Genomic DNA, 11,735 nt, shown 5'->3' with positions numbered 1-11,735 from the left:
AATGGTGGAAAACAGGAAAAGAGAGCTGATTTTTTCTCTGTGTTTAGAAAACAAATGTCCTATGTAGTGAAGTAAACCTTAGGAGTTACAGAGTTGTCTAAATAGCAATTATTAGATCCTCTGCTAAATCCTTTATATTTCTTATGTACATTAACATAGTGTTTTGATTTTATTCAAACATAAATATTTTCTGTCAACCTTAAGTAGACATTAATTACTGTCCCTTTGTTGTTTGAGTGGGTAATCAGTTGTCTCAATACCATTAATTATATAATGATCCATTGTCTTTGATTTAAAATATTATTCACGACTATACTAAATTATATTTGATTTGTTTATTGTTACTATAATAAATTTATTACTGTGACTTTGAGGTCATAAATAGGAAATTTATTGACTTTTTGAGGTATTATACTGTATCCCATTAGCTTACAAAACTCTGGGAGTAATTATAATAATTTTGAGTTGATTTTCTTGGGGTTTCAAAGCAGCAAATCAGATCCCCCCAAAATAATGTAGAGGTTTAAACTTTCAAAATTAAAGTTTATTTTTGTTTCATTAACTTAAATCGAACTTCTAAAATTGTATTGAACAGTGAGAGTATTACTAGGAGCTGGATGCAGTAGCAAACTCTGTAGTCCCTGCCACTTGGGAGGGTAAGGCAGGAGGATCAGGATTCAAGGCCAGACTGTGCACTTTAAGAAAAACCTGTCTCAAAATAAAAAATAAAAAAGGCCTGGTGATGAAGATCAGGAGTAGAGTGTTCCTGAGTTCAAACACCAGTACTACAAAAGTAACAAAATAGATTAATAAATATTAGTAAGAATTGCTTTCTATAGAAACAGCTACATTTTAAAATAAAGCATATGGTTGGTTTTTAAGAATAATGTGAATTTTGAGATGTTAGAGTTTGATTTTGGTAATGGGCATTGAATCCAGAGGTAATTTATCACTGAGCTACATTCCAGTTTTTAAAGTTTTCATTTTGAGACAGGGTCTCACTATGTTGCTTAGGTCATTGGTAAATTGCTGAGGCTGGTCTTGAACTTGTAATCTTCCTGCCTTAGCTGCCTTAGTCTCCCAAGTCGCTGGGATTAGATGTGTGTGCCAGTGAGAGTTTTTTAATTAACAAAAGGTGTACTTTCATCATATGACTTTTTGACCATTAACAAAATGATGACTTTTCTCTTTTAATCTGCTAAGATGGTTATTAACAACACATGTATTGCATTTCAAATTTTCTTGAAATAAAGCCAATTTAGTCATGCTGTTTTATTTTCTAATGGGTTATTTGGATTATATCTAGAACTGGAAATTTTTTTTTTCATTAAGTTCTTTTTTTTCAGGTGATGGCATCAAAATCACACTAATGAAATGAATTGTAAAACTTGCTATATTATATTCTTTGGAATTCAAAATAAAATGTTACAGATTTGAAGGAAGTAATTGATTAACGTTTCTGGTTCTAGTTAACATTGTTGTAATAGACTCATTGACAAAACTGACAAAACTTTTACAATGGCTTTCAGATTTCTATTTTATTGATTCACTTTTTGGTTATTGATGTATTCTCACAAACTATCAAGTTAATATTAATTTTTAAATGTATTAGTGTTGTATTTTTTTCAGTTTTCATCTGTTTAGGATGCTTACACTGTCATTTAAAATTAGGCTTTTGAGAGGATAGTTTATTTCATTTCTATTTTATTAAAGCTTATTTTAAGTCATGCTATTTCTGGAATTATTAGTTGGTATTATTCTAACTTCTTATATTAAATGTTTAGTTCTTCTATCATTTTCTTTCCTATCTAGTAACTAAAACATTGAGAAACATAATTGTTAAGTATGTTTTTTTCCCCTGCATCCCATACAGCTTAGTATATAGCTTTTAATTTTGATTGCCACTTTGCTTTCTTTTTGAAAATTTGATTAGTATATTTTAACTGTCAAGTGTTTTGATTTTTTAAATTGAGTAACTTGTTATTCAATTCTGATACCTTTAAATGTTGCAGCTTATGTGAATAGAAATCTTTATTTTGAAAAAATAAATCATCCATTTGCGTAGATATTCCTTAACATGCATAAAGAAGAGAAAATAATTGGTGCTTCATTGGACATCAGAATCACTTATAGGCTTCTTAAACTCAGTTTGCTGGACCCACCCTTTTTCTGAGTAGGTTCATCTGGAGTGAACCTGGAGTATTCTCAGGTCAAACAATTCCTGGGTATTCTGATGCCACCTGTGTGGGGACACACTTAAAAACACTTAAAAAGTGGCACACACCTGTAATCCCAGTGGCTCAGGAAGCTGAAGCAGGAGGGTCACAAGGACAAAGCCAGCCTCAGCAACTTAGTGAGGCCCTAAGCAAATCCATGAGACTCTGTCTCTAAATAAAATGTAAAAAAAGGGCTGGGGTTATGGCTCAGTGGTCAAGCAACCCTGGGTTCAATCCCTTGTAGCAATAAAATAAAATACAAAGGAACCAAAATTATAAAGGTCTTTAGCTTTAATTGGATGGCCCTGTAATTAGTAAAACTGGAAATCTTAGTCATTGGAGATTGTAAGATGAAGGGAGGTGTTTAATGAAAGCAATGTTTTGGTAGAATACATTTGAAAACAGATAAAGAACAGTTTGGATGGAGTTCATAGACTGTAAAGCTAAGAGAAACTACCAATAGGTATGGGTTTTCCAGGCATAGGTCAAGTCAGTGATGAGGAAAGGGGAAAGAGTGTGAAAGACATTGAAAGAAAAATTCAGCAGATAGTTGTTTTTGAAGGCTGTGATGTTGCTGGAATATAATGAAATATCAAAGGTCCTGGTGTGGGGATTCTTGGGCTGAATGAGCGTGAGGAAAGCTAGGCTCTCGGACACGCAGTTGAATATACATGTCCTCACCTCATTCACCCCCTCTTCTCCTGGACTGTATTTTATCCTACTTTTATCCTAGTGAAGGCAGTGACTACTTCTGGGGCCACCGCAGGGCATCCTAGAGTAGAATTTCTATGGCTGTTGCAACTATAAACATATTCTGAAAATGTCAGTTTTGGTAATAGTGAAATCCAAGGACGAAGTTTCTAGAATTTTATTGTCAAACTTCTCAAGTCATGCCTGGATTGCTTTCATCAACCAGAAAAGACAGGAGGGATGCAGAATTTTCTTCTTGTGTCCACACATCAGTGAAGAACTTTCAGATCTAATATGAATGCAGAGGACGAACAGTTAATTAGGGTGATCAGAGGATGTTACCCAGTAGTCCACACTCTAGCTAATCACAGGGGAAGCAAACAGGGCACCAGGGTTAGTTGGGCAGACACAGTGGCAGAGAGGAGGAAGTTACCATCATAATAGTCTGACATCAGGCAGGGTGGTTTTCACCTTGGCAATTTCTCAGAGACAACCTGGTGTTCCATTAGAAGAGGTCCAGCAGGGGGCTGCAATGCCTAATGTCCCAGGAGAGGATGAAAATACTACGCCTTTTAACCTGAACTATGGCAAAAGCCTAAATGTCCAAGTTCACCCTAAAGCTTGCCTTCTTAGGATATTGGAAGAAGTATATATAATCAAATAATTTACATGCATATGCCACTTTCTGCAAAAGATAAAAGGGAGTAGTAGTATCTAAAACAGAAACATTGTTTTCTAAATTTTGCTCCTTAAATCATTCCTTTAAACATAAGTAAACAAAAACTAAATCAATGAACAGAAAGTATAAGTTGTTATCAAAGAATATGCTTGCCACGTGTCTTATGTATGCGTATTACATTCTTTTCGGCAAAGTACCATTTGTGTTAAGGCTATCCCTTAGAAATATTTCATTTCTGAGGATATGCATCTTTTAAGAAAAGCTGATCAATGACTTTCACATATCCCCCCAAAATTCATTCTTTCTTTTAGACGCAATTTTTGTCCAGAGGTTCTCCTTTGGAAATAAATAAATAAATAAATAAATGGAATTAAAATAAAAATGGAAAGTAGAAAAATTGGAAAACATAGTCTAAATGACAGTGAATGTTAATGGTCTGATCACACATACAAAAATTGTCCTTCAAACCAAAGTGTGTATTAAACAGTAATGGATAGATACACTTCTCAGTGAGATCTGATTTGTCTAGCAAATCCTTACTGACATATACTCTCATTTACTACTATACAGCCTTTTGAAAATGCCATTCCAGCAGAGCATAAAAAAGGTTATTTAGATTAAGTATAGTTACAAGATAAGCAGTACACTGAGTTCATTGGACTTCATGCACACTCATTTAATTTCCACTGCTCCATTACTCTGAATCAAACTGTCCCTGAAAGAACAAGAGGAAAGAAAAGGGCATTAAAAAACACAAATCACAAAGTAGAGAACATTCTTCTTAAAAACGAAATGGTCTCCATGTGTTACCATTTAATACCATGGAAATACTTTCTTGACTTTTATAGCATGCAAAGAAATTGCACCAATCTATTAAAGAATGCAATAAAAAAAGAGTTTGAGGTGGGTTAACATTTTCCAGGTCTTTATCATCCTAGATGGGCTTGGAACTTCACAACACTGTAAAATATTATAAATGGTGTCCATTTGCATCTGTGTGCAGCTGATGGCATAATGAATGCCTGGCCTCTTAACCGTTTATTGAATACAGGAGGAAATACGATGAGACATTCAGTGATATATTTTAAAATGAGGCCCAAAGCCAGATTTTAAAGACAGAGTGCCAAAACAGTTTGTCTTCTCTTTTTCTTTTAACTTTAGTACCATTAAGTCCCAGTATGAGGCCTTTCAGATGTCATCTGAAATCCCAGTCATTAATGTAACTGGAGAAAATAATTTTTTAAATGATAAGCTATTGTGATAAAGTACGAGCAAGAGTGATCTAAAATTTAGAGGACGTGAAATGACAGAGCTAATCCAAAAGTTATACTGTATGATTCAAGTAATTGTGCAGACCTTTCACATGTTCAGTTGCATTTGACAGTGGCTGAACTTTATTAGCCTTTAATGGCCTTCATTAAACTCCATTTGGTAGCTAGGAGGATAGGCACAGAATGGGGACCATGGAGATGTTCTTTATTTACATATTTAATCCCACTAGGCAGGTATGAATTTCCTTCGGAGGGTTATTTTAGGGAATCATGTACTTTTTCCCCTTACTTCTGACAGCAGACAAATGGCAATTTTTATAGATTTTTCTCTCCATGGGCTCCTTTCCAATAACATTTAAATAGCATTTAAAAAAGGAAGAAGAAAAAAGAAAAGAAAAAGAAAGAAATTCCCTCCATTGATTCTTCATCCACCTGCATTTACTGCCCAGTTGCTCTTGTTCTTCACAGCATCCCATAAACAGGAAAACGTAATCTGCACCTCCACCTTCAAGATTCTCCCCACCCTCTATAACCTGGCTCTCCATAACCTTCTCCTGCATAGCTCTCACCAAGGTTACTTGCGACTTCCATGTATAGGACAAATTTAAACTTTTGGTCATTCTCTTATAAGTCTTCCTCAGTGGCTACAAAATGGCTATTTTGTATAAAGAACAAAAACCTCTTCTTTTCCCATGCATTCTACATTCCCCTAGTTCTCCTCCTAACTCTTGGAACTTTTTCTTAGACCATCACACCTCCATTTTTTACTGTTTAATATATGAGCTCCTCAGGGTTCTTTCCTAAACTCTATTCTCTTCTCTCAAGGTTATTTGGTCCCTTTCTAGCTTCAGTCAATGACACCAAACATGTACATATGGCCAGGTTATAAACTCACTAGAATAACATAATTGACTACAGATATACAACACCAAACAGTTCCTGGCATTTATCAGGTTGTCCGGAAACAACTCTCACTCTACCAGCTGATATCTCTCCCTTCTGTTTAGCAATCCACACAGAAAACTATTTGGAGGACATTTTTAATTCAATATTTCTCTGTTACCTGGAACTCATAATTTCTTATAGTGAATTTCTGTTCTTCACAACCTATTCCACTATCACATCATCTTTCCCTCCAGGGTGGATGATGGCATCAGACCTACTCCTGTTTTAGAAAGTAGTGCTTCCTAATTTACATATTGGTGCATTCTACATTCCCCTAATAGCACCAGCTACCTAGCTGCCTAAATATGTAACCTGGAAGTCCTTCTTGACTCCTTTCTCCCTCCCTTTCCCACTGAGCCATGATGATTTTTCTTTTCAATCCTTTCTTTCTCTCCACCACCATCATATATAAGGCATGTCTATTGTTTTGAACTTGGACTTCTTCAATAGCTTGTTAACTATTTTGATAATATTCAGTTCTAATTCGAACCTAAGCTTTTTCCCCCCCCTGTGGGTAATTATCTTTTTGGAAATACAAATCTAATTCTATCAGTCCCCAGCTGAAATCCTGTCAATTACTTCACATTGTTCTTGGGGGAAGGGAAAAGCATAATTTTTAGCATGAAATGAAAGGCCTCAATGTATCTTTCTCCCACCCAGCCCTCTGTAAATCCCCATTCAAATAATAAATTCTAAAGTTGGTTTATTTCCAAAAAATTATATGTTTTGGAATATATAAGTACAATTTCCATCTGGTGAATTACCCTTTTTATTCCAGCTTTATTGAAATATAATTGACAAATAAAACTGTGTAGTTTACAAGTGCACAATATGAATACTGATATACATTATGAAATGATTACTACAGTCAAGCTAATTAACACATCCATCATCTCACTGTTACAATTTTTGAGTGTGAGATGACTTAACATATACGTTCTTAGAAAATTTCAAGTATCTCATACAGTATTATTAACTGTAGTCACCATGCTGTATACTAAATACTCAAGACTTCTTCATCTTCTATCAGAAAGTTTGCAATGTTTGTACAATGTCTCTCAATTTCCCTAGTCCCCAGTCCCTTGCCACCACAGTTTATTCTATATTTCTGTGGATTCATTTTTTTTTTTGCTTTTTAGATTCTACATGTTCATGATACCATATACTGTTTTCTTTTCTGTCTAGCTTATTATTTCCATTAGCATAATACCTTCCAGATTCATCTACGTTGTCACAATGGGAACGTCTTTTTTGTATGGCTGAATAATATTCTACTGCATGTGTGTGGTTCACATTTTTGCCTATTAATCCACTGACAAGACATTTATCTTGTTTTCATACTTTATGGTAGCAATGCTGCAATGAACATAAGAATCAAATACATATTCTAAACACAATTCTTTTTCCTTTGGATAAACTATATATCAGGAAATGGGATAGCTGGATCATGTGACAGTTCTATTTTTAATTTTTGGTGGTACCAACTTGCGTTCCTACCCAGGGTGTTCAATGGTTCCCTTTTCTCCACGTCTTTGCCAACATTTATCATCACTTGACTTTTTCACAGTAGCCATGCAAACTGGTGTGAAGTGAATGTTTTTGATTTGCATTTCCATAATTAGTTATCTTGGATACCTTTTCATATATTCGTAGGCCATATCTTCTTTGGAAAAGAATTTATTCAGGTCCTTTTACCATTATTAAATGTTATGCACACACACAAAGTATATATTTGCTATTGACTTGCATGAATTCATTATAGATTTTAGATACAAACCCATTAAGATAAACAAAAGAATTTGTTACCATAAGAGAGAAGTGTTGGAGTCAGATAGACATGAAAACCAAAGAATTTGGGCAATATGTGTGATTTGCACTTAAGTTTTTCCATTTCATAGGGTGCCTTTCCTCTTCATTGGTTGTTTCATTTACAGAAGCTTTTTAGTTTGATATTATGCCACTTTCCTATTTTTGCTTTCGTTGCCTGTGCTTTTGGTGTCATATCCAAAAAGCATGACTAAGACCAGGGTCAGGAATCCTTCTGCCTGATGCTTTGTCATGGATTATATTTTAATTAAATTTCTTCTATCAAAGAAGCCTACTTTGATTTATAGACTTGATATTCCACCTTCATCATGCTTTATACTGCCACTGTTTAGTCCTATAACATGACATGCCTTTCTTTTAAGATGGTAGTGCCATACTATCAATATAACAAATATAATTCAGTTATTACAACTTTTCCTTCATCACATATCTCATATATCATAAATTCAGTGAGTGCAGAAAATACATATGTCTTATTCACTGTACCCGGTACAGAGTAGGATGCTTCATATTCTCAATAAAAATTTGGTATCTTGGAAAACTTTGGATGCTTAGTAGGAATGAAAATTCTTGAATTCATGATGGTCCATATTAGGGGAAATTTCAAAAGAATTTTGATTCTTTTTTAAAAAGTTCAGTCTTTCATAAAAAGAGGAAATATGGTTTATTATTTATATAGACACAGAAATTGCTATGTATCTATATATGATATATGGTTTTCTTGTCAATAATGACAGGACTCCTTTCCCTACTCAGTCAAGCCTGCTGTGATCACAAAGATTATATTTATATACAATAAATGTAATAATGGAAATTTATTATTCAAACTTTCACTAATTTGCCCAAATTCTTTGGTCTTTATTCATATCTCTAAATCTAACACTTCTCCCTTATGATAACAAATCATTTTGTTTACTTAATTCTACCTTGCTTCTAGTCTAGGAAGCTGTGCTTTCTGTGTGTAATTTGATATTTGGTAAAAGAAAACCTGATTCTTTTAAATAGTGGTACAAATGTATGTACTGTTCAGCATGGCCCCTCTTCATTTTCCAGAGCTCAAGATTCCAGTTCTGTCTTCATATCAAAGCCCATGTACAGTGCATTCCTGCAATTATCTTACTTGTCTTCATCTTTGTGTTTGAGTAACCATCCGTCCTATTCTATGCAATGGATGTTTCATTTTCCTACTTTACATTGAGAGTGGGGAAGGATAACTTTAAGAACCTCATAGAACATATCATTTATTCCTGAAATTTTTCATCATGCAAAATCTGAATATGGTCAGCCTATGTCTTTTCTGGTTGTCTGCTTGTTTATTGGGTAGAGGTATGACTACTTGGCTATTTCACTCTTGTATTCTTGTGCCCTGTCTTCTTTTTCCCTAGGGAATTTGCAGTTAAATAAAATTAAAAAGACTATGATGAACCCAAAAATTAGGAATAATTTTGGTATTTAGTTGGAAAAAAAAGAGGAATTGTTCTTGGAATATTCTACTCAATACAAGCAAATCTCCATTTGCCTATGTATGAATCTACCTTTTCTGAGAGTTTATGTTTGTAAAGTGTTTTAGTCTAGCTTTTATTTGCTGTGCTCAAATACCTGGAAAGAATCATTTAGAGGAGAAAACTTTTTTTTTGGGGGGGGTGGGGGTGGGTTATGGCTTTAGAGATTCGGTCCATAGTCAACTGACCCCACTATCTGGGCCTATGTTGATGTAGAACATCATGGCAGAAGGGCATGGAGGAGGACAGCTGCTCAAAACATGACAACCAGGAAATACACACACAGAGCTCTGCTCAGCAGGGATAAAATATAAACCCAAAAGTCATGTCCCCAGTGACCTACTTCCTCTAGCCACACCCAATCTGACTCTAGTTACCACCTAGTTAATCCAGTTCAGTGGATTAATCCACTGATTATATTACAACTCTCCCAATCCAACCACTTCACTCCAGAACATTCCTATATTGTCTCACACATTGGCTTTGGGGGATATTTCCCATCCAAACCATAACACAACAGATAGTATAGCAACACAGACAGGAAGCATCTGCTCTTTTAAACTGGTTTTGTCTCTCTATAAAATCACCAATTTATTCTAAAATAGTTAGACTTGAGACCTGAGGCAAAATAGCTCATGTATAACCTATAAAAATATTTAGAATTTTAAGACCAAGGCATTTTCAATGTAAGAAATCTTTTAACTGAGACATGAAACCTCTTGGATGTCCCCCAAGTCCTTGGCTTGCTTAAATAGATATAACCTTTAAGCTATCCATAAAATGGTGTCAAGTGCTTATTCTTCCTGAGGTGGAAGCTCTGTCCACCTCCCACTCTCTCCACGGATTTAAAAATTATTTGTTTTTATGTTGATGAATATGAATTTCATGCATTTATGGTGTAAAACATGATGCTTTAAACTATGCATACATTGTGAAAAGCAAAGTCAATCTACTTAACTTTTATTACCTCCCATACTTATACACTATTACGATGAAACACTTGAAATCTACTCTTTCAGCAACTGTCAAGTATATAATACAATTTTTTCCTAACTGCAAGCACAATTATCTTTAATACATCTCTTGAGCTTATTACTCCTAACTGAAATTTTATATTTTGACCAATATCGCCTCAGTTCTTTCGTATACCCAAACCCTATCCTGAAATTGTTCTATCTTTGCTTCTATGAGTTCAACTTTTCTTTAGACTGCTCATATAAAGTGAAATAATATGGTATTTTTTTTAATCTATGCCTTTCCACAAATTTTTTTTGGAGGGGCTTAAGTTTCTAGCCACAATAAAGTTTTTCTTTTAAATGCATCTCTGGAGTGTATGTCACCAAATGGATGTGCTGTTCCTTTTCCTTCATGGATCCCCTGGATCCCACCACCCAATCACTCCTAAGAACTGAGTAAATGGGCCCAGGTTTTACTAAACTTTCTGACCAAAAGAGAAAGGTTATTTAACAAAGAATCCACACTATTTTTCAGTGAAATTGGGAGTCATTGATGAGGTAGTGATAAATCCCCAATACACTTTAACATGTCAGTCTTTATCAATTTCTAATTTTATAATCTATTGCTTTTTTTCCTCAGAATATAAAATAGATACATTTTTCCTGTATCTTAAGATTTAATGTTGGGATAAAATTAGCTGCCTAATTAGTGGAAGTGGACAATTACTATAGTAGTTAAAAGTAATTTAAGCAGCATTTATCAGATTGTGAAGTATTGGGGGGGTATTATTGAATATGAGACTATTTGGAGATATAAAAACTGCTATTTCAAAAATAACTGCATACGTATATGTGGAATATATCTTTGTTTATTCAACAGTTGACAGAAAACATATACTTAAGATCACATTTCACGCTTTCTGAATACAGTGTTTTCAAATAGTGACAGAGCATGACAACTTTTATAATGCAGCAATTTGAGAAGAAATAGAATTTCATGTAAACCTTCCAGCTCTCTTGAATACACATGAATAAAGTTTTTCAAAAAGAGTTTCTTTCCAGGAACATGTAGGAATCCCAAAGTGCTTTGGATTTCCTATTTATTCAACTGATGAGCTGTGTAAGCATCTGAGCCATCTCATCACATGTGTGCCTTTAATGACAAAGGTTAGCCTTAGTATGTGAAATAAAATTCTTATGTAGCATCTCAGCATCAGCCAGCAGTATTATGAAAAATGTGTAAAACCATTTTCTTCAGAAAAAAAGATGAAATGCAATTTGATATATTAAGTGTTTTAATTTTAAGACAAGTAGTTTCTGTGTCTAAAAATTTTAAAGTTGCTTACTTGTGATTTCTACATGTTTAATTCCTATTTTTCCTTTAATCACATATACGCAGAAATGACCTTGGGATCATTTTAGTCTCATGAGTCATAAGAATATTAGCTTTGTTTTTAAATTAAGATTTTTTTAAAACTTGATTAAAGGAAATAGCAGCATCTTTCATTTTATAATTGCTACTTATCACCCTTCATTTAACTTGAAAACTCCAAAATTTGAAAATACTGGAAGAAATGAGTAAGAAAAAATCTAAATGGTCACATTAATTTTAAAAAATAGAGGCAAACTTACTATGACTTCCTTGAGTT

The sequence above is a fragment of the Spermophilus citellus genome, assembly GCF_964194105.1.
Source record: "Spermophilus citellus genome assembly, chromosome: 1".
Classification (NCBI taxonomy): domain Eukaryota; kingdom Metazoa; phylum Chordata; class Mammalia; order Rodentia; family Sciuridae; genus Spermophilus; species Spermophilus citellus.
Note: the sequence above shows the minus strand (reverse complement) of the source record.